This window comes from Abramis brama, assembly GCF_963993115.1.
Source record: "Abramis brama genome assembly, chromosome: 1".
NCBI classification, from domain to species: Eukaryota; Metazoa; Chordata; class Actinopteri; order Cypriniformes; family Leuciscidae; genus Abramis; species Abramis brama.
In genome coordinates, this window is record NC_139963.1 from 7,145,490 (window position 1) to 7,162,487 (window position 16,998).

The window sequence follows — 16,998 nt, forward strand, 5'->3', positions numbered from 1 at the left end:
CTGAGTTTAGGTAAAACACAGTTAATAATTAGTGACAGGAACGATAAGGTGCATATGGAACTGATGAGAAAAATATGAATCAGTACGCAATAACCAGTGGGGATCAGCTAAGTAAACTTACCGGCCTCCTCTAACCACTGTTTTCATTCAGCTGCATCCCCAGGAACATCGGGAAACCTGAGTTATAATAACTTACCGTACTGATAACAACATTACAGATTGAACATGAACGCATGCAGTAACCCAGTGGGGACCAGCAAGGTCAGCTTACCTGTTCTTTTAACCGTTATTTTCATTGTGAGCAAATTCTAGAGTTACATTAGAATGTATGATCTTGCTAGGTCCCCAAGAACATCAGGAACACTGGGTTTCTCTCAGCAACCGCTGCTATCTTATCTATTCTGGCTTCACCATACACTCAAACTGTGAGGCTTTTCAGCTTTCTTCATGGACCTGTAACACAGCGCCCTGACAACAACTTCACACGTGCCCTGATCTTTGTCTGACACTGAGAGAGAGACAAAGTTGACAGAGTTTGAACAACAAGAAATGCGAAACAAACGCAAAGCTTAAACATAGCACGTCACCAACGTTAGCTAGCTGGATAGCATAGCCACATAATCTACTTACCCTCGTACTGGTGCAAGTAACTGGATATATAAAGATGAAATCCTTTTTCCCGTTTGCTCTTGGGAGCAGGGGAGTGGGCATCCACGATACGGTGAACATCATTTACTGATATTTTTGGCAGGTTCTGTAAACATCTTGTAAAATTCATGGTGATGCGATGAAGCGGGAAGTAAACCGGAAACTGATCTGCCGATCACTGTGGAAAACGGAAGTACGTCACGGGACTTGTGCACAGAGCCTATTAGAAACAGATAAAACCACTGAGATTTCACTTACTCACAAAAAAGCCTGAAGAAAGAACATGAATGAACAGCGTTCTCCTGAAAGTCATTAGTTTAACAGGTGTCAGTGCGAGAACTGATTGTTTCTGAGTGAGTGTGTGTTTGTGTCTCTGGTTCTGTCCAGCACTCAGTGCTCCCACAGGGAAGAGGCGTCCACGCTTAACCCATCGCCCATCAGCGTGCCTCCCTGGTCTCCACGCAGGTACTTGCCATTCTGACCCTTGATGCCAACCCGTCCATACTCCACAAACTCAAAGAAGAAATCCTCCGGTTTGTCCCCATCTGTGCACACCAGACCACTGCCGGAGACATACCAAAACTTTTCATTTCCACCTGTGGTAGAAAAAAGAAAACACATGCATCAGGAATTTTGCGCAGAAGTGCCCAACAGAGTCAGTGTTGCTCAGTGAAACTCTCATCAGTCTCAGCTCACACGATATGACTCACTTTTTATATGGTATGCACCATCGCTGAAGAGCAATGAGAAGATGTCGTAAACAGAGCGACTGGCGTCCAGTGTATTGGAGTTCTTGTGGTGACACACAAAGCCGTTCTCCCCACGCAAGACCTGGATAGGACGATTAATCAGCTTCATAGACTGTAAAAAATATGGACAAAGCGTCTGTGACGTCACCCATAGACTTTCTGAAGAACAGTTCTGAAGCCGTTTATGGGGGGTATGGGCGGCGCCATCTTGGAAAATCTTGGGAAATCCTAACCCCGCCCACCTTCTAACGCAGCGCACGTCACTCAGCTCGCTCTGCTACTCCGGTTATCTCTGTGTATATTTTAGGCAACGAAATATGTTATAAAACACCATACTAACTCTTTTCGTTTTCATTTAAAGAAATCTTAAACATTATAGCCACACAAATGTGGTTCAGGCAACACGTATTGATTATATTCACTGCACATAACGTTTGCCTATTTATAAAAAATATATATATATATAAAACACAACCCTGCCTCTTTTCGTTTGAAATATAATATAAAAATATTAAACATTTTAATATGGTCCAGGCAATATGTGCATTTGTACTAAACAACAGATTTTGCAGTAAACACCTTTACAGATCATCTTCATTGTATTAAAATTTAAAATGACAAAACTCAACCCAGTCTCTTTTTGTTAATTTTCACTTTTATCAATAGACCCCTTTTGCGCCGACATCACAGTTACGTCACGGCGCTAGCTGGAGGCAAAACAAACGGAAAACTGGAGGCGGCCAATACAAACCAGCACAGATTCGGCTACATAATAAGGAGCTTAAATTATTATTTTTATTATTAAAAGTCATCTTGTTGTGTTCTTGGGTGCAAGAATCAATGAAAAATGAGTATGCTGTATCTGGAATTTTTATTTCTAGAAAATATTCATATCATTAAAATTGCACCGTAGTGTCACTCTTTACATTGTCGTCTTGGCGCTGGCTAGGCAGAACTGCGGATTGAACCACACAAGTCTTTACATGACCATTCAGCACATAGTTATATTATAGGCATCTAAATATATTTATATGTCCTCAGTTTCTCTTTACCCTCGGTTTCTCTATCGGGTAGGTGTAGAAGTCAGGCCACTCAACCGGAGGTAGCGTTAACGTTAATCCTGTCAGTTCGTCCATTGACTGAGCGTGTACGGTCATCTGGTTCCGTCCGTTAAAATTAACTTTTGCAAATAACAGTCGGCGTCCTGGACAGTGAGTGACCTTGTACATTAAGACAAAATCGGATTTTCTCCAGTCATTGTTAAAAAACAAGCTAACAAAACTTGCAAACTAATGTTAGTGAAGCGGCCAGAGGGATCTTTCTGCCTCCAGCTAAGCCCCGCCCGCACAAATACGTCACCGTGTTTACCAACTGTAAAAGGGTCTATATTAGCCATTATAAAAGTATAAGTAAAAGGTATAAGAAGCTATACAAATAAAGCAAACAATTCAGTCAAACATACAAAGTCAGCGTTCTAGTCTAACCATACAACGGTAAAGTTAAATAGCTTATAAAGTTATGAAACTTCCCCTCAGCCAAAACGATTGGCCAGGGAACAAATTATAGATTCACGAGACCAAAAATCGCCCATTAGATATACTCAAGACGAATATATCTCATGTTTAACCACTACAGAGACGCCAGAGTCCGCGGCAAACGCCAGCCGAGGAAAGGCTGTTCCAGGCGGGGTACATGCGCCGAGCGCCCGGTCATCGCTGGATCTCACAACTGGATCAAATTTTCATAAATCTTTAAATAAACCACAGATTTGAGCTTTAAACAACTACATTCTCGCCTGAAAAACTCTTAAAACTACATTTCATGATACAGAAACAGTAGTATTTCAACTGTGGTAAAAAATGGCGCTTCTTATGTTGTCATTCTCCTTGGCGCAGCCTAAGCTGTCAATCAAGCTGTCAATCAAAGTTAACCACGCCTTTATTTGTCATACATTTTATATCTAAATACTATCTAAACTAACGAGTTAGAAAAAAATGCACCCCCCTCACAGTTGTCAGGCACTCGGAACCTATCGAAAAATACAATAAAAGTCCATGGGACCAACCTGTAAAAACATGAATTTATGCTGTGAAAACGGACATTTTAACATGGGGGCTATGGACATTTGCTCCCTTTTGGGACCTTCCCCTAGCGGATTTTCGAGGTATTGCAGTTTTTCGCACTTCCGGGTAGGCTTCATTTTTCAGATCAGAATGTTGCCGCTTGATCAGCTTTTGCACAAACTGCTCGTCCTCCCCTGCCGAACACATGAGAGGATTTATCTGACTCGTGTTGTATCCAGTAGTGGAAGTTTAGTAAAAGGTCAGAGAAGAATCAGTGTTCTAGATCTAGATACTCAATACTGCATTTCAATTAAAACTGAAATAAAGGTAGATGTATAAATTACGTATTCAACAGTAAAAATGTAAATGAATAAATCAAACGGACATAAATTGATGTGAATCATGGAAATGTGGGACACATAGGCTCTGATGTGTACAATTCAACTCTATCACAAACAGTGTTATGTTAATATCCATCACACGAGAATATGGTGATGATGATGATGAGGTTGAGGAGAACGAATTAGTCAAACTGCAGGAAACCTGGGAATAAAAGAAGCTCATAACTAAATGTCATTATTGCTAACAAGTCTGTCACAAAGAAAGCAATGTTTCAGTCTCATATTATTACAATGTTCAGAAAGCATTGCTAGCCAACAATGTGCCACAGGGGCCTTTGGTAACAAACACGGCAAAATCCTCAGTGTTAAAGAGGTCATGACATGAGGATTCACATTCGCTTTGGTCTTTCGACTTATAAGAGGTCATTGCACTATAAAAACATATCGCAAGTTTCAGACCTGAAACAAGCATCCTAACTGAACAGCATTTGTCGAAACCAAGCTGCCAAAATGACTTGTTTTCCACTTCCGCCCATATTTTACATCACACTGCGACAGATATCTACATCTGAGCGCCTCCACAACAACACTTTAAAGCTTATTTGAGCTGATCAGTTCAGTCGGCCCACAGCGGCAGTGAGGGAACGAGAGAATGTTGAAGTCAAGCGCTGAGAGGTTTCCAGATCACGTCAGGCTTTTCAAAAGCACTGCTAAACTAGAGAGAAAAAGTTGAAGTTGTCGAGGATAAAAAGACGTTGTGCTGTTTGTGAAAGTGTAGTTTCTGCACAGACTTCCACAGGACTCCAGCATAATCACGTGACTGAGCTTTATTTTGAACTCTTTCCTCGTCTGCGTTTGTTTTTTAAATATGGCAGCCAGTGTTTTATTCTAGCTTTAACTCAGGTGCTGTCCATTTCTTCTGATCATCCTTGAGATGGTTCTACACCTTCATTTGAGTCCAGCTGTGTTTGATTATACTGATTGGACTTGATTAGGAAAGCCACACACCTGTCTATATAAGACCTTACAGCTCACAGTGCATGTCAGAGCAAATGAGAATCATGAGGTCAAAGGAACTGCCTGAAGAGCTCAGAGACAGAATTGTGGCAAGGCACAGATCTGGCCAAGGTTACAAAAAAAATCTGCTGCACTTAAGGTTCCTAAGAGCACAGTGGCCTCCATAATCCTTAAATGGAAGACGTTTGGGACGACCAGAACCCTTCCTAGAGCTGGCCGTCCGGCCAAACTGAGCTATCACGGGAGAAGAGCCTTGCTGAGAGAGGTAAAGAAGAACCCAAAGATCACTGTGGCTGAGCTACAGAGATGCAGTCGGGAGATGGGAGAAAGTTGTAGTAAGTAAGAAATCTCTTAAAAAGAAATGTAAGTGTAGAGCCCTGCAAGTTATGCATTACAATATGTTAATCACATAATGCATCTGATAGTTAGTCAAAACATACTTACAAAGCAGATGCTCAGTGCTGTTGGGCTGTAGTTAGCTCCTGTTGACACAGGGAAAAGAGAGAAATAGAAGAAACATTATTTTTCATCAATGATTATTGGCTAATGACTAGCCTATATGTTATGAACATGATAAATTGATCAATCTAGATTGATCAATTACACAATCAGATGACAGTTTTACCAATAATTGGCATAGAATTTAAAAAATATTTTGCAATGAATATTTTTCAATTAGTCTGCCTTTACATTGCTTTAAATGCATTACTATTTTAACATTTCATATTTCGGTCCTGTGCAGAGTGAATCCATCATTTATGTATGTCGCTGTCATCTCTTACATCTTGTCTACACTTTGTTAATGAGAGTTTTCAAGAGTCTGCATAATTCGGCACTGAATAAAAACTCCTGCGTTCTCCAGAGCGCGAAAACAAATAAGCACAAATATGCACTGGAGCGTTTGACAAATCTGTTTCGCCAATATATTATAACAGTATCAATCGAGGCTTCGTTTGAGGGTGTATAGCACCCCCACAGACCCGGGCCTGGGTCATAGAGAGCGCGAGAGAGAGCCTTTGAGGAAACGCCTTTGAGGCCTAACTTACTTCAAAACGCCACACATTAACTGACGAGTAAAATATGCAACTGGTCGTAAAAAAGACGGAAAACCATTGTTTGTGTAAATATTAGATTCGGTCCATCTGCTGGAAAAGGCAGTCAGTCAATTTTATGGCATTTAATTGGATATGAAAGCGGCAGTTTCGAGGAAAACTAAGTAAAGTAAAATTAAGTAAAGTTCCTTTAGACTGTCCTGTGAGCTGTTATTAAAAGCCTATTTGATTTTATTATTTACTTTCTTCATAAATGTAGCTATATTTAATTGATATTGGTAATGGTTTACTTTGTAAAAGTAACTTATAAAACTAATTTGTTCAGTAAAAAGTACTTACTCAGAAAAACCATAGAAAACCCCCCCCAGCTGGCATCTAGTTCTGAAATACTGTTAGACTTTTTACTTTGTAATTGTTATTTTATTGAGCTTGGATGACACACATATGATGCCTATTGATTAAATATAGTATCATGACTTGTCAGAGTTTAACATGTTCAGTTAATCAAAAAATAATTTAATTTTAAGTTCTGTTAATGTAAAAAACAATTTGATGACGTGTAAACGGCCCCCAGTTTCCGCACGCATGTTCAAGGCCAGACGAGTGGGGCCACAGCTGAAACTCGTTGACGCGTAATGTGGTGAATGTTAAGTAATTTTATGTTTAATTACACCTATTCGCATTCGCTCAGGATTCTGTTGGTGATAGCCTACTGTAACCGAATACCGAAATCTGGAAGTCCTTACTCCTTGTGCGCCGAGGTCAAGTTAGCTAGTAGCTGTAGCCTGTCACTGATTGCGTAGTTACACTATTTGGTCCGTGTATCATCCGATCATTCAATTATTCCATTTAATCTGGCAAACCAAAAACGAAATAACGAATCAATATTTTGTTTTTCGGTTTTTCTGTATGAACCAAATATGAAAACTGACGTTTGTTTCATCGCTTTCAGCTCGAAACGGGAAATATAATAAACAAGGAAACCAAAACGAAATAATGGATCAAATCTGGTATGGCAATCGAACGTTGCTTATTATTCTCACACAGTTTATCTCCCAAAGATACGTAACGTTAGCTAGGGTTAATGCCTGACGAGGTGTCCATTGTCAGGTATTAATGGACGACGGCGAGGCGTGAACCATCCGACGAGCAGCGGAGTTAATGAATGCTAGTTTGCTAGCATTATGTTTTTAATGTGTGACATTGGGTGAACTGTTAAGTAACTGTGACGGCTAACTTAGTTGGCAGCCGCATAGGTGTTAGTTAGTGGTGATGTTGAAGTATTGTGTTGTACAGAGAGGCGTTTCTATTATTTTTCCAACCCGTAATCGTGTCAATAGGATAGGCTCAATGACATATAAGATAGGTGTTTCTGTATCACCTGTAACTTTCTGTATTCTGTAACTTAAAGGGCAACTAAACCCCTGGTCAGAGCCTGACTCACTCCACCCACTGGCAATATTTGAAAAATACTGTAAAAGTGGGCGGAGCCTGGTTAGCTGGTACCCTCTGACGTCACAGGGCACCACAACTTCCAATAGGAAAACACAACTGCAGTAGCCACTGTTCAACCTGAAGAGGGCAGCACTCAGACGTTTTTACACCATATATTGTAGAATTAAAACACTTTATACCCAAATGTCAAACAATTACTTGAATCAATGAACAGCATTAATAAAGCCTCAGTCTTACCCTTTAAGGAAATACAGTTCAATAGCACCAGGGCCGTATTAAGACAGTGTGGTGCCTGGGCAAAAAATATTTTTAAAGCTTGTCATGTGGTGCCCCCCTAGTGGTTGTGAATGGTTGGTGCCCCTGGGCACTGGCCCAAGTGCCCTTATGGATAATCCGGCTCTGAATAGCACCACAAGCTCCATCCTCTAAAATGATCATACAGTTGATGGAATGCCTCTCTAAAACAGTTTCAACAAAAATGTATAAATTTATGGCATTATAACTTTTGCATTATAATAACTGTGCATGCTTTTTTTGCAGGACTGTTGTATTTGATTACATTAATTTTAGCTTACGTTAGGTGAACCTAATAAACTAGCAACCGATAATAGTACTGGATTTATGCACCTAACAATAGTGGATACGGTTATTGAATTCCATTACCAGGATTTTGCCTAAATCTTACTACTTTTTAGGTAACCAGCCAGAGCCTGTACCTCACTGACGATGCCAATGTGGCAGTTTTCCCTGGAGCAGAGGGCCACTTCAGTTCATTTGACCTCAGGGACAAGGCCCATTACGAAGTACACGGGGCCGGGGCTGTGCTGGATGCAGGTGTTAACGTTGCTGCGGGGCCACTACCTACTCCTTCCTCGAGCGGCCAGTTTCGCTTCTGCAGAGGGACCGAAACTTGCTGGCCCAGAAAAGTTATTAAAGAGATCGTTAATATAGTCCAAGTGACTACAGTGGCTCAATCCTAAGTATATCAAGCGACGATAATACTTTTTGTGCGCAAAAACAAACAAAAATAACGACTTTATTCCACTATTCATTTCCTTCTCTCTGGGCCTCGTAGTGTTTTTGCGCTGCCAGTCTGTGTTGCACGTCATCACGCATCACACACATGACCTGCTTCGGCCAATTGTGAGCCTACGTGGTGACGTGTAACACAGACGCGCTACGCAAAAACACTACGTGAACCAACTAGAGGCCCAGAGAGAAGGAAATGAATAGTGGAATAAAGTCGTTATTTTTGTTTGTTTTTGCGCACAAAAAGTATTCTCGTCGCTTGATAAACTTAAGATTGAGCCACTGTAGTCACTTGGACTATATTTACGATCTCTTTAATAACTTTTCTGGGCCAGCAAGTTTCGGTCCCTCTGAAAGCCTATGGAGGAGTGAGACAACTCTCAGATTTAATCAAAAATATCTTAATTTATGTTCCGAAGATGAACGAATGTCTTACGCGGTTGGAACAACATGAGGGTGAGTAATTACTGACAGAATTTTCATTTTTGGGTGAACTAACCCTTTAACGTTGCTGCGGGGCCACTACCTACTCCTTCCTCGAGCGGCCAGTTTCGCTTCTCCAGGTTGGCTAGCTCAGCAAGCCCCTCAGTGCCACCCAGGTTCTGTGTAATACTTTACAAGGTAAGGCACATTTTTTTCAATTCCCATGCCCTTGTCAATAAAATATAAATATAAATGTTCTCTTGTATGTTCAAAATTTTGAATGAACCTAAATTTAGTTGTTCTGAACTCCAGGACTGTCAGTCTGGGAGAGGTACAGAGTGGAAAGCTTGTGAACAGCAGAATGGTGGTTGTAAGATTTACTGAGCAGGAGGCCAGTGTCCCATCCATGACTGCCAAAGTAAAAGATGCCTTAGGAAGCAATGAACAACTCATCCTGACAGACCACAATGGAGTGGAAATATTGGACTCAGAAGGAACAAGAGGTGCTTCATTTAAACAATTTTATTTACCATCTCAAATTATAGTTTAGGTAACCCTGTGTCTTGAAAATGTACTGTGACAATAGCATGAACTTTTAAGTTGCTTCACAGCTAAGTGGCAAATATATTGGGCTATTAATTGTCACGTCAACATTTATAAAGTATCACATTTTAAACTGGAGCCATAAACAATGTCAAACCTTTGCCATTTCAGATAAAAACTAAATGAATATGCATTCACTTGTCCATCTTCAAGAGTAAGCTTTTATTCATGCATACTGTATATTTTGTACTCAATTAGGCACCTTTTATTGGAAGCAGAACTCGTGAAAAATCATGGCTGTACCAGAGGTTGATTTCCAAGCTGTGCAACAAAAGAGGCGAAGAATCTCAGAAGTCGGACTACCAGTGGCTTCTGTTACACCCCCTCAGTTTTTCCTCCTGACATCAGGCACTGTAAAAGGCTAAGCATGGCCTGAATTAAAGAGCAGAGCTGGTCTGATACAACATATTCAAAGAGACTACATGAAAGCACCTAAAATAATGGCACATTTCTCCGTCAGTCTGTCCAGAAACACTGCCATGTTTATCTGAGTCTTTTCTTTGATACAACTATATCTCCTAAAAATTGGACAGCTTCAGTCAATGGACACTTTATGCAATATTTGATTGGCACAAAAGCAATCACTTTTGTGTCCATAATCAATCTGAATGTAATGGCATGTCACATCATTTGCATACATTAACAGTTTCTAATTATTTAATATATACATGTGATGTTTCTCTTTCACAGACGCAGAGATGATGAGGGTGGACTGGACAGTGTGTTCGAGAAGATCGAGGAGCTTGTCCTGGCGGCTCAGGGTTTGTCTGAGGTGACAACTGCCATTCAGGGACTCTCTGACGTGGTCCATCGACACAGGAACACAACATTGGTACTGACCGAAGAACAGTCCAGGAATGTTAGGGATACATTCACTTGTCTGGTTTGCAGAGGTAAGTCTTGTCCTTAGGAAGACAAACAATTATGTATTCACCCTGACAAACATGTTGTTGTTTGGTGGAATTTTTGATGTAGTGGTCATTTAAAAGCTTATAGGAGCCGTATGTAAGATTGTGGACAAAACTGGTACTGCAATCACTTTCAAATTACTGTAGAGCGGTGTATCCCCTCCCCCTCCCCCCTGACTCGAGGTTGCCAGATAGGCAGATGTTTTATCCGACACGTTTGTAGCTGCAGCTGTGGTAACTAGAGCAGAGCTGGCAACCCGGATGCCGAAACACTACTGACTTCGTGATTGGTAGATAGGTGGAGGGTGGAGCTTCAGGCCAAAACACAACATTACAACATCAACATCAGTTGCAGGGCTGCAACTTCACTTTTAAATGACAATATCCTGGCCGGACTACTGTTGTCAGTGATATAAGTATTTGAAATGAACATGATTTCTTAATGTCTAGTGACATATCAGGGCCATTTTATGATTAATTGAAATACATTTCTTACATACGGTTCCTTTAAGTGTCCTGCTCCTGGTGTTCTTTGTATAGCCAATTGAGATTAAGGAAACCAATCCATAAAAACAGAGCCATTCCTTAAGCATACTTCAGGAATTCATATCTGTGATATTAAGTGGTACGGGGTGTGCTTGGAGCATTTGTAGACAGAGAAAGGCATTTGTTAATTCTCACTGGCCTTTGAAGCCACAGAGCCACCGGATGGCTGCTTGCCTGTGCTGGGTTACCTCCATCCCCCACTCCCCTCTCCTGTTGCAAGTCTTGTGTGTTCATGTTGTGTACTGATTATGTGCTAATGTTGCTGAGGTCTTTTTTACTGTTCCCAAACTGTACACCTTACAGGAGCATAGTCTGGGGGTTGCTTTTTTTCTCCTCACCTCTCCTCATGGTATGCTGTAATTTTTCCTCAATGCTCTGTCTTCCTGTCCTGTCTACCCCCTTGTCATATTGTATGTATGTTTGTATGGACAGGTTGATGGCTAATTTCGCTGGTACTTGTGACTAAGTGACAATGGCTACTACTACTACTACTACTTTCTGGTGTAGTAAATGTCATGAGAGAGCTGGCACGCGAAGAGTAAATGCTGCTTTTCTGCTTGCCACCAGTCCTTACTTGTCAGTGTTATATCATGTTATAAATACTTTTGATATTGAGGATTGATGTTTTTTATGTTGCATGGATGTTCTCAGCGCTGGAGTTTTAAGAGCTAGAAAATGTAACAATGTTTTATGTTACATCATTGTTCCCACCTCACAGTAGTTTTATAAGAGCTAGTAGGCCTAAACGTGGCAATATGTTGTGACAGGATCTTCTGTGGAGATTTGCAAAGCTGGACTTACTTTGTTTACACAATTTATGTGTCTCTGATTATTCTTTCTGTACAAAAGCAAAATAAATATTTTTTTTCTCCATAAAACGACCCTGTGAATAATGTCTAATATGGATACAATGACAGTAAAATGATTTATTAATGGTAACAAAATAGGCAGTTGACATTTTTACATTTAACACCTGCATCCAGCACAGCCCCGGCCCCATGTACATTGACACATATAAAGTAAAACTTGTATGGTAAATACTATCAGGGTATACTTACACCCTCTACTGTTGTAGTAGTAACTGCATAATGGTGTCCACAGACACGGATGTCCAGCAATCTGTAACAAGGCTCCTCACAATCCAGTTCACATGAAATTAGGAACAAGTCTTTGTTACATCAATGAGGCAGATCAAGGCCTCTGTGAAGGGAGCATAGTTGTAATTGACAGCACTGTCAAAAATAACTGAAAGGTCGGGGTAATAATGTGCACAGTGCTGCTCTGCTCTCACTTTGTCTGCCTCAGACAGAAAGGGGTCACTTCCGAATGAAGATACTCTGGTGAGGGAGGATCCCATGTCCCTGTCATACATGTCAGCTGTGGCATCTGGTAGAAGATCGGTTGTGATTTTTCTTGGTGTTCCAGTCCCTGCTAGGTGATTTGGTATCCCTCTCTCTTTAACAACACAAGAAATGTTTGTTGTGATGTTCAATGATAAAACACTTAAACTGAATAACTTGTAAGGGAAATGTGACATACCTGGAATCCTGTGAGCATTGCACAAATCTGTTTATGCCAATAATCTGGCACATCTGGCAGATCAGATTAGTTGTGCAGAACCGTGTCAGACTGTCCTCCATATCTATTGCCTCCTGATCTTGTAGCTGGATGAGGGCCTCCTTTAGTGGATAATTCACTCTGTTGTTAATTTCTGGCCACATCCTTTCCACTGTGTGATTCTGTGGGTTTTTTTTTTTAAATAAAGGAGATGATACAGGTCTGTTAACAATGTGTTTCTATGTTATTAACAGTTGGGAACTAGTGAATAGACTAAGAATAACCTTGTTGTGTAAAATCCCCAAGACCACACAATGTTGAAAACATCATAAGAAAAAGTTCTGTATTCAAAATCCTAGAATAAGTATTATCTGAAGTACTGATTGTAACCACTCTTGACGATTGGCCCAGGTTATTGATAACTTTGAAATGATTTGATTACTCATTATGTAGTGGAGTATATGCTCAAGTAAAGTACAAGTTCCTCAGACTTGTACTTAAGTGAATTACCTGGCTTAATATACTTAGTTACTTTTCACCAATGGTGTAATGTAGATGCAGATGGTTGACATTACCCTTGTTGACTGTGTTTGGAGGTATGGCTGTCTTTGCTGGTTGTGTCTATATTCTGACAGCCTCTCTTGCATGTAGAGGCACAGGTAAAACTCTTTGCCATGATCCACACAAGGTTGATCCCCCATCCAATAATGTGTTACTGCAGGTCTACATAAAAACATATGAAACGCTCAATTATTAATAGTAAAAAAATGTGCAACATACAGTAAAGAATAACACATTATATATTCTGTTGCTATCTGAAAAATGATCTGTAATGTTCCCATATGAAGAGTTCTTCATCAATATTATTCTCAAGGCCCTCAGAATGACTAGTGAAGAACACTGAAAATCCCCCATGAGAATAATTTCTTTGTTGTGGTCACATTCTTTAAGAATGTCAGAAAGTTCTGTATAAAATGTATCTTACACAAGCGGCACATTCTCCAGCAGAAACTTGCAGCATCACCAGCACCTGTGGCAGTGTCAACACACACCCTTCCTTCTTCTCGCTGGAGGAAGATGATGAAGAGGAGAGTGAGGACAACTGCAGTCCACAACTTTCTGAAGAAGAGCTTTAAAGTTTTAGCACAAACATTGGAAGCATTGGATTCATCATCTTCCCAAAATCAGATTTTGAGTTTTGAGTCTGGAAATGAAATATTTTTCAGATGAATTAAAATAAATAAATAAGTAAAAGTCATTCTTACCCTGAGCTACTGTGTCACATCTACATTTTCTAACTCTCTGCAGATTTGAATAACAGAAGGGTCTACATTACCCATAAGCCTCTGTCACCATTGTTATAGAGGCATCGCTTGCTTACTTGTTACTTTTATATTCCATATTTTACACGTGGCATTACATTACACCTACAACTGTTAAAAATAATTATTATTTATTGCACATTTAATAAATATATTAACATATACGTTTTGGTCGTTGAGGCAATATATTTAATATTACATTTAGCATATGCATATTAATTTGTATGCACAGACTTAATAATTAATCTCAAGTTTTATATCCCATTTTAAAACTAATTAATTTGAATAAAACTGACAAATACTCTTTATTTTCTTCCTCACTTTACATTAACATTAACTACAATACTACTCATGAAGAACAATACAAACTACAGTGTATTTATATTTTATATATTATAAATATATATTCATTATTATTTTGCACCATGATCTATATCCTTAACGATAATTAACGTGATCATAGTGCCCCGAATGCTGATACTGATGTTCTTCATTTTATAACCTATTTTTGCATTTTGCTCACAAGTGGCCAAAGCAGGATATTAGTTCATAACAATACATACAAGTTAATGTACACATCATTCATATTACTTTTGCTTTATTTGCTACCAATAATTACACAGAGACAAGCATATGCAAATATAATGCCTGAGAAACATTGTGTTGAAGGATTTTACTCCTTTAATTTATTACAGCAATAAAAAATCCTGTATATAGACGGATATGTGGGGTTAGGGTTAGATACATTTGTGTGTGTGTGTGTGTGTGTGTGTGTGTGTGCCTGTGTTTGTGTGAGAGTGTGTCTGTTTGTGTGTGAGAGGGAGAGAGAAAGAGAGAGAGAAAGTGTGTCTGTGTGTGAGAGATGTGTGCATGTGAGAGAGTGTGTGTGCCTGTGTTTGTGTGAGAGTGTGTGTGTGTGCCTGTGTTTGTGTGAGAGTGTGTCTCTCACAAAATCATGATTAATTTGATAAATTCTGCCATTTGTAGTTGTTAAATGTGTAGCAAAGACAGGGGTTTCCCATGGCAATGATTATATCTCTCAGGCCAATAACAAGTTTTGCAATGAATGGGCGATTTCATAACAGAGGATAAATCTGGACTACATTACCCAATTATCTCAAAGCCCAGTGGCGGGTGGGCGTGGCGTGGGGCGTCGTTTAAAAGCATTGTTCTCGTATTAATAGTATTCAATCACTGTCTTCCTTGTGTTCTTCCTGCAGAGAAAGGAAGTACCAGCTTCAGATGCTTCTAACCCAAGGCCCAAAAGTATCTTGGTCTATCCTCCCATACACACATTATAGAGTTAAAAACACATCTTGACTGTGGGCTAATAGGTCCTTTAGGGTAATGAATGATAAAATAATAATAATAATTTTGTGGCTTTCTGAAATTTTCAGCAGTAAACACATCATTAAATGCATTTAGGGAGCATATATGTTTGCTCTTAATCTTAAATAACAAATATAAACAATCGTAAAAATCAAGAGTATATGAAGGAACAGAGCCAGTGACATATTTCAAAACATTTTATGAGTCCACTCATCAAACACAGAAAACAGATAATGTTCTGTACAAAGCAGCAACAGAAGCAGAACACAAGAATAAACCAGAACTGCTGTGTCTGAACACTGAAAGACAAAACTGCAAGTCATACAAGGCATCTATCATCAATACACACACACACACACACACACACACACACACACACACACACACACACACACACACACACACACTCATCTTCAGGATGAACTTTGAATATTTTCTCTTGGCTCCCAGGAGTTTTTCCACTTTTTCCCACTGTAAGACAGCAGAAAGTGTTAGTAACAATGCTCATTACTGGAATATAAATACTATCTTGGTTATGTACAATAAGACATAGTTTTCAGGCATGTAATCCATATAATGTAATTGTTTGAAAATATGCATTCAGCAGATGATTTAATTATTCACACTGCACTTAGAGTGTGTCAGACAGTAACACATTTTCACTCGTTTGGTTGTGTGTTTACAATCAATTTTAATCTCATTGTTCAAGACAAAAAAAAAATGCAGTTCTCAACAAAGGCTTGATAAAAAAATAATAATACTTGAAACTAAGAGTGGTTGAAAACATTAATTAACATTAACATTAACCCTAACAACCGTTTATCAAGACCCATGTCTCTGCATTAGAACATCGTATAGAGACACCCTAGCAACTGTTTACAGCCACCTAGCAACCATATTCCAACATATAGAAGCCGTATTTCAGCCCCACAATGTCATATAGACATGTTTGTTGGCTCGTATGCAATCATGTACAACACCCTAGCAAACGAGTGGCGAGTTTTGCCACTGCAAGCACCACTTCACATTTTCTTCAGGAAATGTACATTTCTCTGCTGATGTGTTAATGGCTGAACTCTCTCCCGCTGCTGGTGCTTTCATAGCCACTGCTGGATAACAGTGCAAAAATAAATAAATAATAAAATAAAGTGTTTATTTATTTTTTATTACGTTTAAGTCCACCTATGGGTTGTTTTTATTAATGTAATATCAATTTAACATTATCAAAATAATACCCTGCTCAAGTTTTCTCATGTAATTTCCCCTATGTAAAAAGATTGGGAGTATTGTTTTTATATGCAATTTTTAAAACCTAAGGTGAGAAAAAAATAATAATAATCATAATAATAATAATAATAATAATATATATATATATATATGTAATTGAGGATGCACTAATAAGCAATTAAATATGTGAAAATTGTGCATGCATTGCACATTTGTGTTTATTACCATTAAGAAGACTTTCATTCAACCTCTTTATGGTAAGAAAAGCATCCTGAGTTTCTTCTGTATCTTCCATGGACAGAAGCACTCAGCAGAAAAACCATTTGAGGTTCTCCTGGCAAAGAGAAGGAGTGGGAACCTCTCTAAAAGTTCCCACTTGTGGAGCTGGAATAAAATTGAGACAGAATTATAAAACTAATGAGAGAGAGAGAGAGAGAGAGAGAGAGAGAGAGAGTGAGAGAGAGAGGGAGGGAGAGAGAGAGAGAGAGAGAGAGAGAGAGAGAGTGAGAGAGAGAGGGAGGGAGAGAGAGAGAGAGAGAGAGAGAGAGAGAGAGGGAGTGAGAGAGAGAGAAAGAGAGAGAGAGAGAGAGATTCTGAGGAGGCAAGTCACACTTGAGTTGAGCTCCAGATAAATTGCAAGAAAAATAAGATTTATTTGCTAACAGGATAATGAAAAGAGAGGATTCAACATACAACAACATCTAGACAAAGATTTTGTTGAATCTGGAC

The 16,998-nt window shown here is 39.3% G+C and overlaps 2 protein-coding genes and 1 long non-coding RNA gene across 5 annotated transcripts in view; 1 reads left to right on the top strand and 2 right to left on the bottom strand.

Annotated features, from left to right (window-relative positions):
* Nucleotides 1-1,480, bottom strand: part of LOC311079767 (uncharacterized protein) — a 3,383-nt gene extending 1,903 nt beyond the window's left edge. Inside the window, exons 1-2 of the mRNA XM_084109423.1 lie at nucleotides 1,359-1,480; nucleotides 1-1,244 (exon numbers count right to left, since the gene is read on the bottom strand). The exon at nucleotides 1-1,244 is cut by the window's left edge and continues 408 nt beyond it. The gene's annotated coding sequence lies outside the window, so the exon portion shown is untranslated. The remainder of the gene's footprint in view (nucleotides 1,245-1,358) is intronic.
* Nucleotides 1-16,998, bottom strand: part of LOC311079578 (uncharacterized protein) — a 447,200-nt gene that overhangs the window by 291,517 nt on the left and 138,685 nt on the right. The gene's annotated exons all lie outside the window — the stretch shown is intronic.
* Nucleotides 8,635-10,300, top strand: LOC311079990. The gene is made up of 3 exons (XR_014605490.1): nucleotides 8,635-8,975; nucleotides 9,090-9,280; nucleotides 9,579-10,300. It is a non-coding gene; the product is annotated as an uncharacterized lncRNA (long non-coding RNA).